Genomic DNA, 25628 nt, shown 5'->3' with positions numbered 1-25628 from the left:
GTAATATATGTTAAATTATGTGTTGTTAGCGAATGTAAAAAAATATAAATTTTAAGGAGGATAAACTTGTTCTACAAAAAGAAATTTTAGTATCAGTTTCTAGAATAAATATATTAAAATTTACGGCTTGGCTCTTTACGACCATATCACGTTAAAAGCACCGGTTCTCGTCCGATCACCGAAGTTAAGCAACATCGAGCCTAGTTAGTACTTAGATGGGTGACCGCTTGGGAAACCTAGGTGCTGTAAGCATTCACCTTTTCTTTCTTAATTTATTTTTTTACTACAAGATAAACTCTGCCTAATTTAAATTCATTTTTATTACGGCTTATGAATTTTCCTATTTTCCATCTCATTGTTAGGGTCATTTGAGTTTTTAGTTACCTAGAACACATTATACACCAGCAAATCAGGCAACTACGTTCTTTACACGTTGATCTGTACCAGAAACATTTCACATCTCGCGTTGTTAATCTGTCGTTTAGGACTCGGTCAAAAAAATGAAAATATAAAAGTGTAATATACGTTAAATTATGTGCTGTTAACGAATGTAAAAAAAAATGAATTTTAAAGAGGATAACCTTATTCTAAAATAAGAAGTTTTAGTATCAGTTTATACTGATACTACAACGTTCCTTACACGTTGATCTGTTCCAGAAACATTTCACATCTCACGTCGTTAATCTCTCGTTTAGGACTCGGTCAGAAAAATGAAAAAAAAGTGTAATATATGTTAAATAATGTGTTGTTAACGAATGTAAAAAAATGAAAAACTTGTTCTACAATAAGAAGTTTTGTATCAGTTTCTAGAATAAATATATTAAAATTTACCACTTTGATGCTTACGGCCATATCACGTTAAAAGCACCGGTTCTCGTCCGATCACCGAAGTTAAGCAACATCGAGCCTAGTTAGTACTTAGATGGGTGACCGCTTGGGAAACCTAGGTGCTGTAAGCAATCCCTTTTTCTTTTTTACTACTACCGAAACTCTGCCTAATTTAACTTCGTTTTTATTACGACTCATGAAATTTTCCTATTTTCCTTCTCATTGTTATGGTCATTTGAGTTTTTAGTTACCTAGAACACATTATACACCAGCAAGTCAGGCAACTACGTTCTTTACACGTTGATCTGTACCAGAAACATTTCACATCTCGCGTTGTTAATCTGTCGTTTAGGACTCGGTCAAAAAAATGAAAATATAAAAGTGTAATATACGTTAAATTATGTGCTGTTAACGAATGTAAAAAAAAATGAATTTTAAAGAGGATAACCTTATTCTAAAATAAGAAGTTTTAGTATCAGTTTATAGAATAAATATATTAAAATTTACCGCTTGGCTCTTTACGACCATATCACGTTAAAAGCACCGGTTCTCGTCCGATCACCGAAGTTAAGCAACATCGAGCCTAGTTAGTACTTAGATGGGTGACCGCTTCGGAAACCTAGGTGCTGTAAGCAATCCCTTTTTCTTTTTTACTACTACCGAAACTCTGCATAATTTAACTTCGTTTTTATTAAGTTTTAGGAAATTCTCCTATTTTCCATCTCATTGTTACGGTCATTTGAGTTTTTAGTTACCTAGAACACATTATACACCAGCAAGTCAGGAATCTACGTTCCTTACACGTTGATTTGTACCAGAAACATGTCACATCTCGCGTTGTTGATATGTCGTTTAGGACTCAGTCAGAAAAATGAAAAATGAGTGTAATATATGTTAAATAATGTGTTGTTAACGAATGTAAAAAAATGTAAAACTTGTTCTACAATAAGAAGTTTTAGTATCAGTTTGTAGAATAAATATAGTAAAATTTACCACTTTGATGCTTACGGCCATATCACGTTGAAAGCACCGGTTCTCGTCCGATCACCGAAGTTAAGCAACATCGAGCCTAGTTAGTACTTAGATGGGTGACCGCTTGGGAAACCTAGGTGCTGTAACTATTCCGGTTTCTTCTTTCCTTTTGTTTATTTTACTTCTACCGAAACCCTGCCTTATTTAACTTCCTTTTTATTATGGCTTATGAAATTTTCCTATTTTCCTCCTCATTCTTACTGTTATTTAAGTCTTCATTTACCTAGCACCCATTGCACACCAACAAGTCACGCTGCTATGTTCTTTGCACTTTCATCTTTACCAGGAAACATTTCACATGTCGTGCGCCAACTCTTTACACGAAATCTTATATGGGTCTGATATAAAATAGCACCAATTATTTGCCGGCTATACCCAAATGTCCGATGGTATCTCTCATGGTATCTACTTCAGCATAATCTGTTCTAACAGACCATCCACGTTCAACTGAGGATGAATATTATCCAATGTGTTCTTATTCAAGAGAATAAAGTACATTTTGCATGGGTAAATGTACGAACGGTAAGGGAAACAGAGCCGGTAATTGAGCCGGTAATGCACCAGAAGTTAAGCTCTGTTTGTAAGCCAGCCGGACAAATTTTTCCTAAATATAGGCAATACGCTGTGCATTTATCTAACATATGTACCTATCCTAAATATAATAGGATATTGCGTGACAAATATTTTCCTAATTCATTTTCCTCCTCTTTCCTTCTACTAAATAGCAACATACCTCGAAGCATGTGATACCATACTAACCATTTTATGTTCCCTTAAGTCAATCTTCAGTTGTTCATTCTTCAAAACGAATGTAGTATGGATATTCTAGGGGTGAATGTTATTTAGATATTTGTTTGTAGTGGCAGGTATAAATAAGCAACATTTGACTTCCAGTTACGAAGGTTTTAGTCTTTAATTGGGACATTCAGCGAGAAAAAGACAACAAAGAATGCCAAAAATGATTTGAATTATACCCAGCAAAAAATAAACATACACATTCGAAAAGGCGCATTCTTCTGCTCAAAAATTAAAGGACATGAGGTATTACAGAAGACCCATAGCCTAGTAGTTACTGAAGATTATAATTCTTTGAGATTATTGTCATTTCAGAAAACATTTTGTTTAGAAGTTATCCATTTTATATCACAAATATTAACAACAGAGACATATCTGAATCATTAAAGAACTTGTTTTATGAGGAATATTTGGAAGAAAACAGAACTGATATTGTGATAATGTTACTACGATGCAAAGGCAGTTCTCGTAATTCTTCTTAATAATGGTTCGTTTTCTTCTCTTATGTCACTACGCTGTGACTAGATACATTGCTGATAATTTCGATTTTGACATTTTGACTTATTTATAAGCTGTATTTCTATGTAAAGTCCTCTTTTTTTATTGGCCCATTCGTCCCCAATCACTGTGCTGTAAAGCATCGATGTGCAAGTGAGGGGCAAAGATATATCTTTAAAAATATGTAAAGTACACACTGTAACTTTAAGTATAAAATCTTCATGACTCTGCTTCATATATTGAATGAAGAGGTATCCATTTTCTTTAGATTATATTATATATATTAGTAGAATAAAATATATTCTACTGAGATTAGTCATACATTTCTAAATACATATTATTGACTTTAATTCCCTATAAATGAAAAACAACGTACATGATAAAAGTTTTAAAAGCATTTTTACTACTGCTAAACGGTTAGGATTCAGACGTTGAAAGTAATATTTGATAAAACCCAGATGAACGCTTGTAAAAAATTTGAACAATACCAAACATATCGAAGAATGGAAACAGAAATAAAGATAGTGTATTACTATACTGAAGTTGTTTTATAATCTTAAAATATTTCGGAATAAATCTATTGCAAATAAGAAACAATATAATGAAGGAGTTCAGAGTATTTGATGTTATCGGTAACCCATTTCAGGTTGCTACTGAATAATTTAGATAAATAAATTCTGGATCTGAAAAGTCGGTTATATAAGACGTTTCTCAGCCTCTTAGAAAGAATTGTGAATGTATCAAAATCAGTGCAGAAAATTTTTCATTTTAGATAAAACTTTATAACATCAAAGGAAATAAGCATCAGAGATGCTCCGCCCCACACAGAAACTGACTGAGTTACTCAGAAGTTTTGCAAGCTCTTCTAAATTCAATGCAATTTTGCATAAATAATACGCAGCATAAATAATTTTTCCTTTCGATTTTGCCAAAATTCTCAATACCAAATCGTGGAGTTATAAATTCTCATGCTTTAACACGGAAATAATCTTTTAATAAAGTAGGTTATTTAAATATTTCATATGACGTCAGTTGACAAATGCATTTCGAGGAGAGGGACAGAGAGAGAGAGCGAGAGAGAGAAGCTCTCTTGAAGCTTGTTGGTGTCGGGCCATATTGTTGTTTATCATCATCTCCATCACAAGTTCTACAATTACGACCAACACTACCAATACTACCACCACTATCACCACCACCACCATCACCTCCACCATCACCACCACCACCACCACACCACTATCATCATCATCATCATCGACGTTGTCGTCGTCGTCATTATCCTTGTCGTTATCATCATATCACCATTATCATATTATTCTCGCTAAGCACATATAATCTTAAACGTCATGATCGACATCACCTTCATCTCCGCCATTCTTAATCATCGCCATTATCAGCAGCAGTAGTATTATCAACAGAACCATCTCCACCATCATCCTCATCATCATCATCATCATCATCATCATCATCATCATCACCCTCATCATCATCATCATCATCATCATCATCATCATCACCCTCATCATCATCATCATCATCATCATCATCATCATCATCATCATCATTATCATCATCATCATCAACACATCATCATCATCATCAACATCGTCACCATCTTCGTCATCATTGCGACCACCACAACGGTTTCAATCTTCATCTACAACAACAACAACAACATTCATTATCTTTTCACCAACGCCATCATTGTCATAACCATAAAAAAACCATCGGAATGATTTTTTTTATAGTGTAATTCTCAACATGGTATATTGCAGCCATCCAATGGCCTGTAAGCTATTTCACTCTCCCCCCCCACTTCCATCTATTAACAACTCAACCATGTTAAGCTGCATCGCTTTAATGACCGCCATTATTAAATGCTAGATCAAAGTAATATCAATAGATAACAAATTTCACCAACAACAATGATAATGGCTTCTATCAATAATAAGGGCATTGATATTCTAAAGGTTTGTATCTATGTGGGATGTATGTGTATGTGTGTACGTATGTGCATGTATGTATAAATATATATATATATATACATATATATATATACACAAACATACATACATACATACATATATATATATATATATATATATATATATATATATGCATGCATACGTGTCAATGCACATATATATATATATATGTATATAAATAAGCGCACATATACGTATCTATGCATATATATGTGGGGGGAGTTTGTGTGCGTATATATATATATATATATATATATATATATATATATATATATGCATACACGTGTATGCATGTATACATGTATGTACGTATATAGGAATGTATGTGCATATATTGATTGCTTATAAGGAACGAGAGAAGAACTCAATCTCAATGAAATAGTTTATTTGAGCTGATACAGTGACCAGGTCCCTATTGGTCCCTTTCCAAAAGGGTTTCCAAAATCTTTGCGAAATTATCCTTTCCCTTCGTGAGCAGTATTCTCCTGGAGAGAGCTTCCTCTTCTGTTCACCACTCTACCAAGCGCACAAAATTTCATCTCAACATATTTCCATTTCACTGTTTTCGTAAAGCAAAAATTTTCTGATTCACTGAATTATTCTCCCATGCTGATCACCAGAGAGATATCACCCTATAAAAAAATTCGTGACTCCGCCACGTCATTTACCAAATGTAGCACGCTATTTTCCTGTCAAGCTGTCCGCCTATAGTCTCTGTACTTCATTTATCTCCGGAATCAATAATTTCACGTCAGATTGCACCGTTGCAGTCTGCACTGATGGTATGCTCTCTGATTCACACTCTTGGTAGAGTGGATCAGAGCAATCTCAGCATAAACCATGATAGCGTAATCTAACAGAGGAGTGTGCATAAGAGAGAGCTGTGTTGTGTTCCAAGGTGCGGTTCTATCGCCTATCCTCTTCCTCTTATACATTAACGCTTATTTACTGTCATCTACAACAACCACTCTCACGCAAATCATACCGATCTTACTTGACTAAATAAAATATCCCTGAAAACATTCTTCAACGGGAACAAGTAAATTTTGTCGCTTTCAACGGTAAAAAATTGACTGAACGTAGCGAGAGAGCATCATCTCACTTCGCTTCCCTTAAACCACCTCTAGGGCTGTCACCATCACCCAAAATGCAAGGTCTCACAACGTTTAACATGGTTACGACTGCATTTCAAAGATAGGCTCTTCTCTTCAGTGTCAACCAGTGGCTCAGTACCAAACTACACAATTCTTTAGAAAATTCGGAAGAAAGCCATAATACAATACTGCTCTCGTATTTCAGGTGGCACCGCTGTTGCACTTAGACCCTTACTTCTTTCTAGTTGGACGTAAGTTCTCCAAATCCTTATATAGGCATGTATATTTAAAATTTTGACAAACATAATTTTTTTTTTTGCTTGCTTATTGTTGTGATTCTTTCAGATTCTTTGCAAGCTGGTGATTATCATCAAACGCTGCATTCATCTGGCTTAAAGATAACATGCCTTGAAAATAGAAATAAATCCTGATCCATAGGCTCTAGTACTAAATTTGCCCATGGTGAAATGCAGACGATAACTGAAGGATGGCTAGAAGCGTATCCAAAAGAAATTTGCACTTCAAATTATTCTTCTAACCGTAACAAATGACAACGAGGCAGAAATCTTCAACGAACCATCCAGTAGATACATTTTGTGCAACTTTCCTATTAGGTTTCCTGACAGGTAAAACTGCTTTGGAAACACTTTCATTGTTCTTGGAAGATCAAAATGAGTAACAATCAATGGTTCGAATGTCAAATCTCCAACAGAATTTACCAGTAACAATTTGACATGATCTTTTGTTGCTTTAAACTCTGGTACATTTTTTCTCTTCCTTTAATATGGACGTTTTTGAGAGTAAGCGTTTCCAAAATAACAACATTTGTCTACATTCAATATTTACCTTTTTCTATAATAGCTTTGAAATATTCTGGAAATTCTGATGCAACTCAAGTAACAATTTCTTTGTCAGGCGAACTCTAAGATTATATCTTTAAACTGTCGTATGTCCAAATTTGGCCAAATGCGTTTTTCTCAATATTTAATTTTGCTTGCAATAACCGGTTCTTTTGGTCAAAATATCGTATCTCCAGCTGCTTCAGATAAAAACTATCAAATTGTAGTACAACTGTTTAGCATTTTCCAAAGGTGTAGTAAGTCCCATGTACGACAGTTTTGCAAAAATATTTCTCACTAAAAATATTATACCTGCATGGAGCTACGGATTCTATGCACCTAACAAAGTATTATTGTTAAGCTGATACGGTTGCTAATGTAAAAAGAAATGGAATGGTAGTGCAGTTTTTTTGTTTTTTGTTTTTTTCGTTTTCTGAAAAAGCAGAATTTTGGACTATGACACTTTTGCTATAATAGCAACGATATGTTTTCGTGATATATACAAAAAATGTGCGAGAAGTAATGACCAAGCAGCAAAAAGCATGACGTGCTCTGCTTCTTCTATTAATTGTTTAATGCTTTCACTGCATAATGACTTGGGAAATTAGTGACTGACGCTGTCAAGTATCATAATTATTTTCCCATTATTTTACTGTGTGTCTGTGTTAGTTTACTTGTATTACACTCCAATTTTGAAGAGCTTTTTTTGTTTTGTCAGATTAATTCATTAGTACTTCCAAAGTTGACGATTCAAATCCTAATAATTTCAAAACATTATTGCCACTTACCATAAAAGGATAACATAAAAAGATAACAATAATATACTTCAAAAGGATACGAAAATAATACAAATGTTACACGATTTAGAAGAAATACACATTCTCAAATGCAAAAAGGAAACAAAGGAAGATTGAATTTGTACGCAAAAACGAAACAGCGACCTGGTTCCACACGAAGAGGGTCAATTACAAGAGAGAATTTGTCAGAATGGTCACACAGCGAGAATGTTTTTCATTTGCCTTTTTTAATAATGGGATTTAACATGCTAAACTGCTGCAATGCTAAACATTACGATAGCAAAGTTTCTTTCACAGAAGAAACATAAAAATAAATATACATATATATATACATATATATATATATATTATATTAAATTAGAGATAAAACCACTATTAGGCAAATCATACAATGAAAAACTTAAGCCAATACATAAGATTAATTAATTTATATTATTTAAATATATATCAAAATTATTAAAAAAGATAATTAGTATAACACTACGATCGTTTCATTGCTGTCCAATTCTTAAAATTTCGAGTTACAAACATTCTTCAGGTGGTTTAAATATTTAACTTGGCGAGGTTTAATAATTTTGATATATATTTAAATAATATAAATTAATTAATCTTATGTATTGGCTTAAGTTTTTCATTGTATGATTTGCCTAATAGTGGTTTTATCTCTAATTTAATATAATATAATATTTTACTATAAAATTGGATTCAATCCTAAATCTGATTTTTCCCTGTAAGTTTGGATTTATTCCCTAATATTTTATTTTATATATATATATATATATATATATATATATATATTAATGTATTGCGACATACGTTTCTGCATCCCACATGTTCAGTGTCGAGGACATTTTCACATCTGTAGGATATTATAGAATATTTTTTTATATCTATGGAATAGAAAAATGCTCAAAATTCATAGATATCATAAACATTTTATAATATGCTATTGGTGTGAAAATGTCCTTACAAATGAACGTGTGAGATGCAGAAACATATATCGCAATATATTACTAAAGTCTAAAAATTTCCAACCACAATCATTTCCGTTATTACTATATATATATATATATAAGGAGGAATCTGTCCGAAACTCTGGATTTTTCCATTCCCCACAGCATGTTCATTCTGTTCTTTTTGTTGATTTTACCAAATCGTACAAATCTTGCCGACACAGACCAACACCACTCTCTTGGCAGTCTGTTTGACCGTATGAATGAATTAATGTATGCATGTATGCATGTATGTGTGTATGCGTCTGTCTGTATGTAAATGGTTAGATAAATAGATAGATACGCATATACATACGTACATACATACATACATACATAACGCACTTACACGCTCACACACAAACGAACACACACACACACACACACACACACACACACACCACACACACACACACATACACACACACACATATATATATATATATATATATATATATATATATATATATATAATATATATATATATATATGTGTATGTATATACGCACAGACAAAATCTTCCCTATCACTACTGTCTAAAATAATTAACAATGTCGTAGAGAGATGTTAAAGCCAATATTTTAAAGATTTTTCTCATATTTCAATGCACAGACATTATCTTGGCTAAAATATGGTCGAACATAATGCTCCACAGAGAGAAAAACAACGAAGAAACTCGAGCCAATCTCTGGATTTCAAAAGCAATAATGCTAAGCTGTGAAACCTTATTGTATATCGGTTTCATTTCATTTCGTTTATTTTGTTTACATTTCTTTTTATTAATTTTTTATGTCATTTAGTTTTGTTCTATTGCTGTATATCATCTTTCATCTATTCACTTTTTATCTTTCTTACATTAATTTACGATTTTTATTTTATTTTTATATTGCGTTCTAGCTGTTTTCGAATAAAAAGAAATGATTTTATGGCATTTGTAGGTTATGATATATATTTATAGTCAGAAAGGAGAAAAAACGTCTTTGAGATAATATTCTATTTTCTTTCAGACAGAACGTGGACTGTGATATATTCTCTTTCAGTAAGATTACATCTCAGGGTATGGCCTTACAATGTCGCTTACATGGGATGTGTGGTATAGGAATCCAACTCTGCTCGGCGTTAATTGTTTAAATTCTCTCTTGATATATAAGCTATGAATATCTTTAATTCTATGACGTCTGGTTGTTGAAAAACGAGGCAATGAATTAGATACTGAAGTTTAAAAAAAAAATAAAGCAAACAACTGGCATACCCCAGTGTAATATAATCCCATTTTATCGATGATAGAATGTTTTTAAAAATATATCATTTTCTTCATTTCCCACAAGAACAGAAAGTTTTTAAAAAATTAGAAGGAAAACAATATCCTGTACACTAAGCAAGTGATGATGAGTAGGAGGAGGAGGAGAAGGACGGCCACAGCAACAATGCCAACGACGATGAAAACGACAAGAATGGGGACAAGAAGAGGAGGAAGAGAATAAAAAAGAAAGAAAACGAAGAACATTGTCGACAACAAAGCAAAGACAACAGCAGTGATGATGATGTTGATAATAACAAAAACAACAACAACAACAACAATAATAATAATAATAATAATAATAATAATAATAATAATAATAATAATAATAATAATAATAATAATAATAACAGCAATAACAATAACAACTACAGCAACGAAAAATAAATATGAATCAATATAAAGAAAATGGCGGCCACAACCATTACCAATGTTAACAAGCACAATTGATAGTAGCTTGGGAAAGTACTGGACTCTAAAGTAACATATTCCATGACAAATTCAATAACCATTTGACAATTTTATTTCTATTGAATCATGCTAAACCACTGGTTCACTCACCTCCCACCTGTTTTAAGTCTCGTCTATAGGAACACTTTCCAGCTATCCACTACCACGAGCCACTTACACGATTCAAAGTACTGCTTCTGTATGACACTTTAAATGCCACTATAAAAGTTTATAACACATTGAAATTGAAGAATAATAACAATTAATTTCACAGTTTATTCGAAATCCCTTTAAACCTATTTTCTGTCACAGATAATCACTGAAAACCTGTGAGGATGATACTATCCCCAATCGAATTCGTGGCCACAGAAAACAAAATAAGCAACTGTATTCTTCTGCATTCACCCTGGTCTGATTTATAGGCAATAATTACTCATATTAAACATCTCTTTTACTGTTTTAATGATTAAAATTTGTCTTCCTTTTAACTATTGATTGATTTACTTCCTTTCAGTTTCCGCGGCAGTCGTAAAGTTGCTGAGATAGTCCAATATTCGAAAGAACTATATAAAGATGGTATTTTTTGTCTTTTACTTTTTAAAACGGTAATGGTTAGTGTTAGCAGAGTTATTTAAGACGAAAACCTCAATGGAAGTATGGAGACGATTCTTTTACTTGGCACTGGTAACGGTGCATTAGCACAAGTCATTTCATCTCCGAATTCATTCATTCAGTATCACTCTGCTCTGTATTATAGGTACCGTGAAATATGCCAAAATGAACCAATTTATGCACCTGAGCTGACTCTTCTATATATATAAAACTCAACTTGTGTGTCTGTGTGTGTATCTGTGTGTCTGTGTGTTTAACTTCCCGACACATCTCCTCCTAGCCAACAAATCGTAGAACCACCAAAAATGGGTCACTTAATGTTTAGGCGAATGAAAATTGAACTGCGCTATTTCTGTTCCGAAATTCATCTCGCAAGTGCAAAAATCGATAATGTGTTTGTTTAGGCCTTATCCCATGCATTGAATAGTGAACTTTACTCAGTCAGCTGTTTGACGTGAACTGTGTTCACCACGCATGCAAGCATGCGTAAATTGCATGCAAAATAAAAAATCAACATATGAAAAAAGAATCGCCGTAAACATTGTAGAAATTCGGCAAAGAAATGAATTTTCGGGATGTAGCCCGGAGGGTCTTTTCGTATTAATCGTTTTGACTTTGTGAACACATACCAATTGTTTTCATAACATTTTTAACGCTTTGAATTAAATGTGACCATTTTGCGTTGAGTCTGTAGTTTGAATCACTTTAACCAAATTTTAGCAGGCCGGATTTTTTATCATCACGATACATCGCCAACGACTCCCTGAAACTCTCCCCTGAAATCCCCGTTGAGCCGGGCAATACTGCTAGTTTAATATAAACTGAAATATGCTATAATAGTTATGACACGTAATTTGTAATTGGAACAACGGTTGAGATCCAGTGTATATTAAAAGACTAATATCAAGCTCGGGCCGATAATATATTAGATGGCTTTGATTTGCTTTGTTCAGAACTATGGAAGGGTTTAACTCAATGTTGCAAATCAATGAAACACGCATTATTTTTATAGTACTCCCGCTATTCACTAATATATAATACCAACTTAATGCCAGGTTGATTTCGCAGCTATACTGTATCCCGTGCCAGCTCAGAGTGAACAGACCTCCGATACACAGCTTTCTCGCCATTACCATCTTGTCTTCTGAAAATTATCTCTGGGCCTACATTACCGAATGTGTCCTTTTTTTTCCAACATATGATTTGAGGATAATTTGACTGCTATTTCCAGCAAGTTGAATGACCACATTCAGTTGTTCATTAAACCATTGAAGGTTGAATGTTTTCATAACAGACATGTTCTGTAAACCCTTAATACAGTAATTTAACACTAATGTGAATTTAGCCTGTTGTGTGTTGTTAAGATCCAATTTGGTTGATTATCATACATGTAGCACTATTACAATATTTAACATAATATGCAGCGATTATTCATGGACTACAAGTAACTTTCCTCCTTATTGTCTGAAGCTATCTCTTCACTTAGAAATTATTTCCTTCTTTTTAGGAAAAACCCAACAAAATATTCCGAACAATTTACTGTACTCTCATAGATATTAGTATGTGTGTATGTATCCATCTATATATATATATATATATATATATATATATATATATATATATATATATATACACATAAACATATATCTATATATATATATATATATATATATATATATATATATATTATATATATACATAAACATATATCTATATATATATATATATATATATATATAAACATATATCTATCTATATATATATATATATATACATAAACATATATCTATCTATCTATATATATATACATAAACATATATCTATCTATATATATATACATAAACATATATATATATATACATAAACATATATATATATATGTATATATATATATATATATATATATATATATATATATATATATATATGCATAAATATATATATAGATAAACATATATATATATGTATGTACGTATGTATGTATAAATGCATACACCCAGCCATGCACATGTACACTCTCACTTCGCACATATACGTACATATCAGGTTGTATAGGTTAGGGCACTGAACCGATCTTATAGAAAATAAAATTTAAAATGGTGAGTGAGACACAGACAAAGAGACACAAACGGAAGCATAGACAGACAGACAGAGAAGAAATTGAATATTTCAATCTTTCAGAATTTGGTTTGCGAATACAAAAGCTTGTAGTAGTAGTAGTAGTAGTAGTAGTAGTAGTAGTAGTAGTAGTAGTAGTAGTAGTTGTTGTTGTTGTTGTTGTTGTTGTAGCAGCAGCAGTAGTAGTAGTAGTAGTAGTAGTAGTAGTAGCAGCAGCAGCAGCAGCAGTAGTAGTAGTAGTAGTAGTAGTAGTAGTAGTAGTAGTAGTAGTAGTAGTTGTCGTAGTAGTAGTAGTAGTAGCAGCAGCAGCAGTGGTGGTAAGGGTTGTGGTTGGGCTGCTGTTGTTGTTGTTGTTGCTGGTGGTGGTTGTTGTGGTAGTGTTGGTGGTGGTGATGGTGGTTGTGGTAGTGTTGTTGGTGGTGGTGGTGGTGGTCGTCGTCGTCGTCGTAGTCGTGGTTTTCAAGCTTAAATATGCTAGTCGGGATCAGATATTTTCAAACTAGAGAAAAAGAAAAAAAAAAAAATTGGATAAACAAAATGTTCTACAGTTATTTTAGAGCAAACATTATCTTTTCAATTTCACTATATTTGTTTGCTATGTTTTTGTTATTAATGTGGTGATATTAGATAGTCTCACTGCTATAAGTGAATGAAACCGTTCATAATAAGTGGAATTCAGAAAAACGGAACCTCAAATATAAACGGTTCTCTTAAAATCACCGGAAAAGCAATACTTAAGGTTAAAAGACATAAAAGAACGACGTCGGATTTACGCATGTAAAAACCAATCTTTGTGAATTGACCAACTGTTGTCAGGAGTGAATGGTAATTTATTTAATATAGCATGCGTGACCATGGGTATGATATACGCGTGTGAATTGGTGAGTGCGTATACAAATACGTGTTTGTGTGCCTGTGTGTTCATATGCGTAAGATATCGAGAGCATGGGTTTGTGGATAAGGAAGCCACATGGAAAGTGTGTTTTTGTGGGTATTTTTCTAAATAGTATGAATTTGCTGGTGGCTTTCGTTCTTTCAGTTTAGTGGAAGATGAAGGATTCAGGTGAATGGTTCCTGACAACAGCGAGCAATCTTATTTTCCGTTGCAAACATCTACCAATATATACACGCATATTCATACTCATAGGCATACATAACGTAGCACAGGGATTTACATATATCAATGAATACATACACATATATTCGCACACACTTAAAAAACACAGCAGAAATATCATGTGTATACTATATGTATAGTATATAAATGTGTTATTGTGTGTGCAAGAGTGAGTGTGTGTAAAAGAAAGACAGAGAGTGTGTGTATATGTATGTATGTGTATGTGTGTGTACGTATGTGTGTATAAAGTCATACATAAATATATACGCATATATCAAACATACACCACACTTGCATATGCGCGATATCGTATGTGACCATGGGTGCGTTTGTATGAGAATGTGTGCTTGTGTTACAGGGAGGAGAGAGAACAGAAAGAGGAAAACAGAAAAAGCATCTCGACTGTATTTGGAAAATATGTTGAAAGTAGAGAAAGTGCACAAAGAACAGACACACTTTGCAGCAACTGTAGATAGATAGATAGATAGATAGATAGATAGATAGATAGATAGATAGATAGATAGATAGATAGATAGATAGATAGACAGACAGACAGACAGGCAGGCAGACAGACAGACGGACGGACGGACGGATAGACAGACAGACAGACAGGCAGACAGACAGACGGATATACAGACAGACGGACGGACGGATAGACAGACAGACAGACAGACAGACGGACGGATAGACAGACAGACAGACATAGATAGATAGATAGATAGATAGATAGATAGATAGATAGATAGATAGATAGATAGACAGACAAACAGACAGACAGACAGACAGACAGACAGACAGACAGATAGATAGATAGATAGGTAGATAGATAGATAGATAGATAGATAGATAGATAGATAGATAGATAGATAGATAGATAGACGGACGGATAGACAGACATACAGACATACATACTTACATACAAACATACATACAAACAGACAGACAGACAAAGATAGAAAGATAGATAGATAGGTAGATAGAAAAGATAGATAGACAGACAGACAGACAGATAGACAGACAGACAGACAGATAGATAGATAGATAGATAGATAGATAGATAGATAGATAGATAGATAGATAGATAGATAGACAGACAGACAGGCGCATGTGTGTACATTCAAAATAATAAATGTTCACCATTTTATCAACTGTTCGATTCGAATAATAAAAGCGAATGCAAATCTAGTCACACATATATATACAATACACAATATACTAATAGGAGTGTCTCTATAAGAATCTCATATACATAGAATTATATTTAAATGTATTTAGAAACGCACACATATGTTTGCATAAATATATTTACGTATATCTATGAAATTAAAAGAATTGATGTTTGTATAAATATACGCACATACGCGTATAAACATGTACAGTTAGGAGAGGAGTAGAGGTTTTTTTTAGTTTGTGCGAATATTACAATGCGTGTATGTATATAGGCACGAGTATGTTCTTGGGTACAAGCATAGTTTTGCTTGAAATTGAATCGTCAGCAAATATTATGCAAACTTATTTTTTTATATGCATGTACGCAAATATATATTTAATCGAATATATGAGTATAAATATATATCAGTATAAATGTATGTATGTATGTATGTATATGTGTGTGTTTTTATGTCTGTGTGTATGCATGTAAGTATGTATGTACATAAATTTGTATGTATATAAATACTTACATATATATATGTGTGTGTGTATATGTGTATGCAGGTCTGTATTTGTATATATATATATATGTATACGTACATACATACATACTTACATACATGCATAGCTACATTGCTGTGTGTGTGTACATGTATAATTTTGATAATAAATTCCTCCTCAGTAAATTAACATTTGTATGCACGCCTTATATGCAATAAACTTTGCATCGTATATAAATGCATTTTAGCTTATTCTTTTTATCAAACACAATGCATACGTATGCAGTATATGCCATCAAAGTGACACTGGGGTAAAATATACGAAGCCTTGTATTCCCATCATGACTACCCGTCTGATAAGGGTACACTAGGCACATGCATCAAAACCATGTGTGTGCGACATGGTGATCTCATATCAAGATAAACAGCACATGACCTTGCAGGTGGAGCCCAGTTAGAATTTTCTTCTGGTCGAGTAACCCATCCCGCTCAAAAGGTCTCTGAATAAGGGTTGTTTAAGGATGTTGAACGAAACACCCGCGTTCCCAGAGGTGCATTATTCGAACCCCAAAGAATCCCTCTCAACACATGGCTATGATGCTCCCCAACTACTTCTGCTTGTGATCAGAGATGCACATATCGTCAGCCATTAAGGGGCATGCTCAACTGGTTAAGGTCAAACGACTGACAAGCAAATCTGTGGTACTGAGCAGAATATTTGCTGTAGCCCATCTTTTATTCCAAGCCAAAACAATGTACATGATAACACTTCCAGTCAGTTAAAATCAGAAGCCACGAGAGCCACTGCTTGGTACTGCATCAGGGCATTTATTATTATTATTATTATTGAGTGAGAGAGCAGTTCATGCCATCAAAGTGACACTGGGGTAAAATATACGAAGCCCAATATACCCATCATGACTACCCGTCTGATAAAGGTACACCAGGCACATGCATCACAACCATATGTGCGCGACATGGTGATCTCATATCAAGATAAACAGCACATGACCTTGCAGGTGGGGCCCAGTTAGAATTTTCTTCAGGTTGAGTAGCCCATCCTGCTCAAACGGTCCCTGAATAAGGGTTGCTTTAGGATGTTGAACGAAACACCTATGTTTCCAGAGGTGAACCATTCAAACTCCAAAGAATCCCTCTCAACACATGGCCATGATGCTCCCCCACTACTTCTGCTCGTGATCAGAGATGCACATATCGTCAGCCACTAAGGGACATGCTCAACTGGTTAAGGTCAAACAACTGACAAGCAAATCTGTGGTATTGAGCAGAATATTTGCTGTAGCCCATCTTTTATACCAAGACAAAACAATGTACATGATAACCCTTTTATTATTATTATTATTATTATTATTATTATTATTATTATTATTATTATTATTATTATTATTATAAATTAAGTACCAGTTACGCACTGGGGTTGATGTAATCGACTTAATCTGTTTGTCTGCCCTTGTTTGTCCCCTCTATGTTTAGCCCCGTGTGGGAAATAAAGAAACAAATTATTATTATCATTATTATTATTATTATTATCATTATTATATTATTATTATTATTATATTATTATTATTATTATTATTATTATTATTATTATTATCATTATTATTATCATTATTATAAAATATTTTGATGAATACGATCGCCTTAAACGTTCTCAAAATGTTACATAAATAATGTCAATGTAGTCGTGTCTGTTGAATCAGTAATCCGGTTCAATCCAATGAACTTAGTAAGACATCTGACAAAGTAATGAAACACATTCTTCTGGGACTGGTCTCTTTCAATATCAATTAAAACTGAAACGAACAGGCGTAATATCAAGAGCTATTAATGAAGATGTGTAGCATTTTACCAATTGCTTAATATTAGCTTTAATTCAAATGTGCAAGTGTGTGTTTGTGAATATATTTGCGTATTTGTGTGTGTGAGTGTGAATATATTTGCGTATCTGTGTGTTTATGTGAGTAATGTCATATTTAACAGGTTTGCGTGCATTCAGATGTGAAAAGATTATCCGCTGTGGAAATATTCCTGAGAGAAAAATTCTCGTCCTAGACGTGAGGAAAACACATATTAGGCTGTGAATGAAGCGACAATGGGTTGTGGAACATATGCGTTTCTGCATTCTTTGGATTGGTTCTTTCGTTCTTTGTTACGAAGTCAATCAACACGCACATTGTTCAAAGCAAATTACATGCAGTTTTAAATGCTAATGTAATAGACGCATGGAATCATATATACAATACATATATGCATGGATCCACAGTGTAACCAACATGTACGCTAACACACTAAGAGTCGTAATAAAAGAACAAAACTAAATACAAAAGCACTGAACATATTCTTACATCCTTGCATACTTACACACATATATGCACACATCTACTCTTTACTCTTTACTATTTTACTTGTTTCAGTCATTTGACTGCGGCCATGCTGGAGCACCGCCTTTAGTCGAGCAAATCGACCCCAGGAATTATTCTTTGTAAGCCTAGTACTTATTCTATCGGTCTCTTTTGCCGAACCCCTAAGTTACGGGGACGTAAACACACCAGCATCAAACGATGTTGGAGGGATAAACACCGACACACAAATATACACACACATACATACATATATGCATATATACATATATATACATATATACGATGGGCTTCTTTCAGTTTCCGTCTACCAAATCCACTCACAAGGCTTTGGTCGGCCCGAGGCTATAGTAGAAGACACCTGTTCAAGGTGCCACGCAGTGGGACTGAACACGGAACCATGTGGTTGGTAAGCAAGCCACTTACCACACAGCCACTACTACGCCACTCCTACATTCATATATCTGTATATATATATATATATATATATATATATATATATATATATTATATATATATATATATATATATATATATATATATATATACATATATATATATATATATATATATATAATATATATATATATATATATTATATATATATATATATATATAAAAGTTTTGATAACAGCTACACACATACTTATATATAAACATGTATATGTATGTATACACACAAATACACACATACCTATTAGTTTCGGTTTTAATTGATATCGAAAGAGTTCAGTCCCAGAAGAATGTGTCTCATTATTCTGTCAGATGTCTTACTAAGTTCATTGGATTGAACCTGATTACTGATTCATCAGACTTGAATACATTGACACAATACAAACATGCACAAAATGTATACGTATACATACATATACATACACACACATAAATATATGCACACACATACGAGGTCTGATCAATAAGTATCCGCACTGTTGCCATAGTAACAAAGTTAAAGCACGGAAAGTAAAGCTGCTTGGCATAAATTGGCCTTAACTCCACTGTCCATGCGCACTAAGCTTTAACGTTCTATCCCACTTCTGCTGTTTACAACAGTGCTTGGAAGGAAGGTGTGTAGCGTGTGATCACCGCTTTGACCGTGACAGAGTGAGTTATCATGGTGATACCTGCTCAGCGGTCAGCGCAAAATTGCACAAAGTGTATGGAGAGAAGTGTATGAGCCGCACACAAGTGTACGAGTGTTTCAGACGTTTCCAAGATAGCCGAAAATATGTCGATTTTAACGAAGATTCTGGAAGATCTGCAACCAGCAGAACTGAGAAAAACATCGCAGATGTGCGTGCAGCTATGAGGGGAAATCGTCGAATCACTATCCGTGATTTATCAGAGGATGTGCAGATTAGTTACGGTTCACTTCAGTCCATTATCACTGAAGATTTAGGTACGAGACACGTGTCTGCCAAGTTTGTGCCAAAACTGCTTTCAGTTGACCAAGAATACACTCGGGTTTCAGCTGCACAAAATCTTGATTGTGTCGAGAACGATGAAAATTTTTTGAAAACTTTGCATAGGCCTCTGGGCATGTATCGCTAAGATTTTGGCAAAATTTGATGCAGATTCTCTGCTCAGTTTTCTCTGTCATGGTCACACGCTACACACCTTCCTTCCAAGCACTGCTGTACACAGCGGAAGTAAGCTAGAACGTTAAAACTTATTGTTCAAGGTCAATTTTTGCCGAGCGGCTTCATTCTCCGTACTTTAAATCCGTTATTGATCAGTCCATTTATATATGATTAACTTATTCCCTCTCATAGCCTTTCTTTACCTTGTGGGATGATCCCCTGTAAAGACATCGGAATCTTAGTTTGAATTTTTTGAGCACTACTGTCTTCTAAACTTAGAATCTCTGGATCCCATCTGCGAATTATATATATATATAGCAAGTGATTTCCATCAATTTTTTATATTTTGAAATATGTCTTATTTGAGGAAGATCTTGCGTCTAAGATGGAATTCCCTTTTTAGCTATTTTACAATGATCTGAAATGTGCGTATTAAATGCATTCAAAATATCATTACTTTGACTTCGTTATTATATGACTCGAGTCGCATCAAAGTATCACATGAGATAGATAGATAGATAGATAGATAGATAGATAGATAGATAGATAGATAGATAGATAGATAGATAGATAGATAGATAGATAGATAGATAGATAGATAGATAGATAGATAGATCTACATACAGACATACGTTGATAGTAACTAACACTGAAAAACACATCCACGGACTTGCACATGCGCATACAAGCACACACATATCGCGCGCACACACATGCACACACACGTACACACACACACAAACTTCGTTTACATACATAATTCAAATACTTCCTATGTTGCTCTTGCATTAATGGAGCCTAATTCATTGTGAATCACTGCCGGTCATCTGATTTCTATTTTCAACATTACTTTACACAAAACAACCTATATTTGACCGTTACTCCAGTTTTCTTTCTTTCCTGGACAATTTTCCTTCTTGTAACTATTTAACTTAATGAAGAAGAGCTTAAGCTCAAAATGTCAATGACACTTCCACTTTCTTAATCTTTCACGCTAATGATTACACTTTTTACCTTTCTTTTGTTTTGCTATTCCCGTCATTAATTTTGAGCCTTCACACACAATATGTGTTTGTGCACATACACACATGTGTGTGTTTGTGTGTGTGCATGCATGTGTGTGTGAATGTGTGTGTGTGTGAATGTGTGTGTGTGTAATACATAAGTAACAGTTTTCCAATCACTTTGCTTTACAAATCCTCCTTAGTATTACCATTAACGTCATCACTACGTTGTCATTTTCAAAATGTCGCGTAAGTCAGGTCAAAAGATTCCTATCTTAGGAATTAGTGTCAAGCTTCAACTCTTAAGAAATATGTGGAGGAGTTGTACAGAATGATGAAAGACGTTTTTTCTTGGATTCAGCTATCTGGCTATCAATGAAACCTCTTCAAACTTGCATACTGTGTTTCGCATAATTTTTTACTCGATTTTGTTGCAAACAATGATTGAAGCCACTGTAATGGTAGAGACTACAAAGAACGAAAATGCGTCGATCGACAGAAAACTTAAAAGACTGAATATAATAGACTAGAGGGGAAGAAGACGTTGGTTGCTAGTTTCAGAGAGCAACAGTTCAAGGAAAGAAGCTATCAAAATAAAGGGATGACTTTCGACTGCATATCCTAGGGTGTTCTCAATATTTCTGCGTTTGAATTGCTTCATTTCTCATAGCTTATTAGAAGAAGTGAAGACGCATAGTTCAGTGGGTAGAGCGTCCAGCTTACGATCGTGAGGTTGTGAGTTCGAATCCCGGACCGGGCTGTGTATTGTGTTCTTCAGCAAGACACTTTATTTCACGTTGCTCCAGTTCAATAAGCTGTAGAAATGAGTTGCGATGTCACAGGTGCCAAGCTGTATCTGCTGTTGCCTTTCCCTTGGATAACACTGGTGGCATGGAGAGGGGAGGTCGGTATCCATGGGCGACTGCTGGTCTTCCATAAACAACCTTGCCCGGACTTTTACCTGGGAGGGTAACTTTCTAGGTGCAATCCCACGGTCAGTCATGACCGAAGGGGTCTCAGCATTATAAGAAAAGCAGAGGTTATAATCATTGCAAAGCCTGCGTAACTGGAAGCAGGGTTAGGAATCACGACTTGTATGCTACTGTTCTTGAGTATAATGCATCAAAACGTCGATCAAGTTGTTATCAGACCGAAGTCCTTATTCAAATGCTTGCTGCAGCATGGACTTCGTCAAAAGCAGCTTTCATTTCGCTTCTACTAAGTACTATTTGTATAATTTAGGTTGAGAAGGCAGATTAGTACTCAACGTTGATGTAGGTATACATTCATGCATACCTACATCAATACATACATATAAATATTCATACATAAGTATATGAACGTATACATACCTACAACCCTTCATATATTCATGTTAAAGCTAGTGAAAAGTATACATCTGTATCAAATTGAACTATAGTCCTATATCTCTATCAATAATTATTAGACTACTTGGTTACGTGACTAACTGCCTCGTACAAGTCTTGTGAAGCTTGCTTTCACAAAATCATAAGATTATAACTGCAAGCCATCAAATTCACTGTCAAAATATGTAAATCATTCAAGAAGTTTAGCATGCAGCAAGATCCGTATGTACAGTGACATACATGCTTGCTCGTGTGAACATGTACGTTTGTATATGTATGTGTATGCGTGTATGCGTATATACATGCATACATGCATGCATGCATGCATGCATACATACATACATACACACACACACATACATACATACATACATACATACATACATACATACATACATACATACATACATACATACATAACATGCATATAGGACACGGCATGGCTGAATGTGTAAGAAGTTCGCGTTACAATCACTAGATCTCGAGTTCGATTCCACTGCGTGGAATCTCATGCATTGGCTTTTACTATTGCCTTGTGTTTGACATTGGGTTTAGAAAAATTATGTGGAAGCCTGTCTGATGAATTTTATCTGTATTTCAAATGTATCGCATCATCATGCATTGTGTGACTTCGATTCCATTTGATATTCGTGTTGATGGTACATGTGACTGTGGAATGTTCGGCCGGTTACTCACTAATTCAATGGACAGACAATTCAGTTGATCAAACAACTGAATCGTCATCGTCGAAACTGTCGAAGATCCATATATGTGTGTGTGAGTGTTTAAAGGGATAGGCATACATAATACATCTCTGGGTTATGTTTCCAATGGACGTGACTGCATATGTAATACGTTATGTAAATATTTGTGCAGCAAAAATTTGATAATCTATATCTATGTGTTGGTATACTCTTGGAAATTGAAGGTCTCGCGCATTTTTTTTTTTTTTATTAGCCAAGGTATTAAATTACTACTGACATTCAACACAATGCTGCTCTTTTCTAAACCCTGTCGATTGAACCACATGATTTATATCAATGCTTCTTTGAAAGCTATATTGATATCTGGGAAATATAATTACAGTCTTAATAGGAGACGTTTGCAAGTGTTACACAGCTTGAAAGGAAATTATACATGCTGCATTTATGTTAGCAGGTAGTTCAGATATTTCAAGGTAGTGGGGGACGAAATAGAAACTCTTATTGTTATCATAGCTTCTTATATAGCATCCTCTTTTACTTTTTCTCTTCTTTCAACATCTTATTTCTTTTCTTCTTTTCCATCTTCTAGAACCACTACAAAAACAACCTCCATCAATCTTTAATTATTTGGGTTTTTTTTTGTATTTGTTTATATATAGGGCTTTTCTTTCTCTCTTTTTCTCCCCTCTTTAACTTACTCACTCTTACTCTCTCTTTCACTTTTTCTGTCTTTCTCTCTCTCTCTCTCTCACTCTCTCTCTCTCTCACTCTCTCTCTCTCTCTCTCTCTCTCTCTCTCTCTCTCTCTCTTTCTCGATCGTCCTTTTTATTTTCTTCCCTACAAAACTCACCCTGAATCTGCCAAGATATCAATATGTGTGGTGTTTACTTCTTCTTTGTTATTTTTGTTCTTTATTTCGTATTCCTTTATCTCCCCCCACCGTCGCCATCGGTTCCTTCCTTCGTTTTCTTTAATATACTTGGCTTGATAATTCTATCATTGGTATTCAACAATACCTCAACTATGAATTTACAGAAGGCAGAATTTGCTGGTTTGAAGTTCAATACAAATAAAAAAAAAAGAAAGAAAATATTGATATCATTATGGTTGCAAAAGCTGTCAAATGCTATCTTATTAGCATTTAATTAAAATATACCAACAAAACTACAAAAACTTTCATGCAATTGAACTCGATCGATAGCAATAATAGGGATGGCATCCCATATAGAAAACGAAAGGCCATCTTAGTACAGATGTCGCTGCAGCTGTATAAAATCACCTCAACAAAGCTGTAAATGTTTTACACATTGATACTGCCAAAAAGGATTTACGCCTCTTATATATAACTAATGCAACTGCAGTCAAATAAGCAATTAGATGACTGCTACTCAAGTTTATTGTATAGAACATTGCGATTACATAATCAACAATAACCATTTGTACGACAGATTCATTGGTGATTCTGCTGTCAAAGAAAATCATGACAAAACGGCTGCATTGTCTTGGGTACATCATTTGACAACTACCTGATAATAAACATGACACTTTGGGCAATAGAATTTGTGCAATTCTCCAATAAAGAATTTATGGTAACCTCGAGCAGGCGTCTAGCTGCCAAATTCGTGAGCTCGGTTGCGAAGCTCAATAGGAAGATATAGATAGGCTTACAACTTGCTGTTGTTAACCAAACTTTAGAGGAACATTTATCTTTAACTTGTCATTATTTTATTTTATTTTGTTCCATTCACTTCTCATGTTGAAATTAAAATAAACCTGATTTCTTTTTGAGACAGAAAACTATCAGTTTATAATTATAATAAGATTGCGAAATGTTCCTGAAATTTTTCTTTTCAATGATGGTAATTAAATTAAATAAAGCAGCATTAACTAGAAAACGTAACCTTATCACAATAATCACTTCTATAGAAGTTTAAATTTGTTTATGAGTTCAATGGCTATCACCAGGTTCAATGAATACAACAATCGTTCTACGAAATATCATTGTTTTTTTTTATTAAGTAATTAGAATAGTGTTTGTTTTCTTATTTAATAATCAACTTTGACACAACAAATTACGGATATGCAGAAACTAACTGAAATGTGCAGTAAATGCATCATGTCCAGACTGTCACACCGTGCTACATACAATTAACATGTGAATGTCTGAATGGAGAAATTGCATGTGTGGAGTTTTGAATCTGTGGACTAATTCTAGTTGTTCAACCAACGGCCTACGTTCGTGGGGCTGTGAATACGACCCAAGCTAAGCTATATAGTAACATCAGCTACGGCAACAACTAATTTTAGATGCAGGAAGTTGCAGATGATTGAATTATCTATACTAGTGCACCAATGACATACATATATGAAAGTAATTAAGTACCACAAAGCATTTAGCTGTTATTCTCCCCTGTTATTCTCTCTACTTGAGCTTAAATATGAGGAAAGACATTTCGGTAGTTGCCATTTTTTACATACTCACT

General features: G+C 34.2%; 3 non-coding genes and 1 pseudogene across 3 annotated transcripts; all 4 read left to right on the top strand.

The window, feature by feature from the left end:
- The first annotated feature begins 133 nt into the window (after nt 1-133).
- LOC115211234 lies at nt 134-252 on the top strand. The gene has a single exon (XR_003881554.1). It is a non-coding gene; the product is annotated as a 5S ribosomal RNA (ribosomal RNA).
- A 588-nt stretch (nt 253-840) lies between these two features.
- LOC115211195 lies at nt 841-959 on the top strand. Its single transcript, XR_003881517.1, has one exon. It is a non-coding gene; the product is annotated as a 5S ribosomal RNA (ribosomal RNA).
- Nucleotides 960-1344: 385 nt separating this feature from the next.
- On the top strand, nt 1345-1463 carry LOC115211248 (annotated as a pseudogene).
- A 367-nt stretch (nt 1464-1830) lies between these two features.
- Nucleotides 1831-1949, top strand: LOC115211207. Its single transcript, XR_003881528.1, has one exon. It is a non-coding gene; the product is annotated as a 5S ribosomal RNA (ribosomal RNA).
- Nucleotides 1950-25628: the final 23679 nt, after the last annotated feature.

Source organism: Octopus sinensis, linkage group LG4 (genome assembly GCF_006345805.1).
Source record: "Octopus sinensis linkage group LG4, ASM634580v1, whole genome shotgun sequence".
Classification (NCBI taxonomy): domain Eukaryota; kingdom Metazoa; phylum Mollusca; class Cephalopoda; order Octopoda; family Octopodidae; genus Octopus; species Octopus sinensis.
Note: the sequence above shows the minus strand (reverse complement) of the source record. Positions and strands in the feature narration are given on the sequence as shown.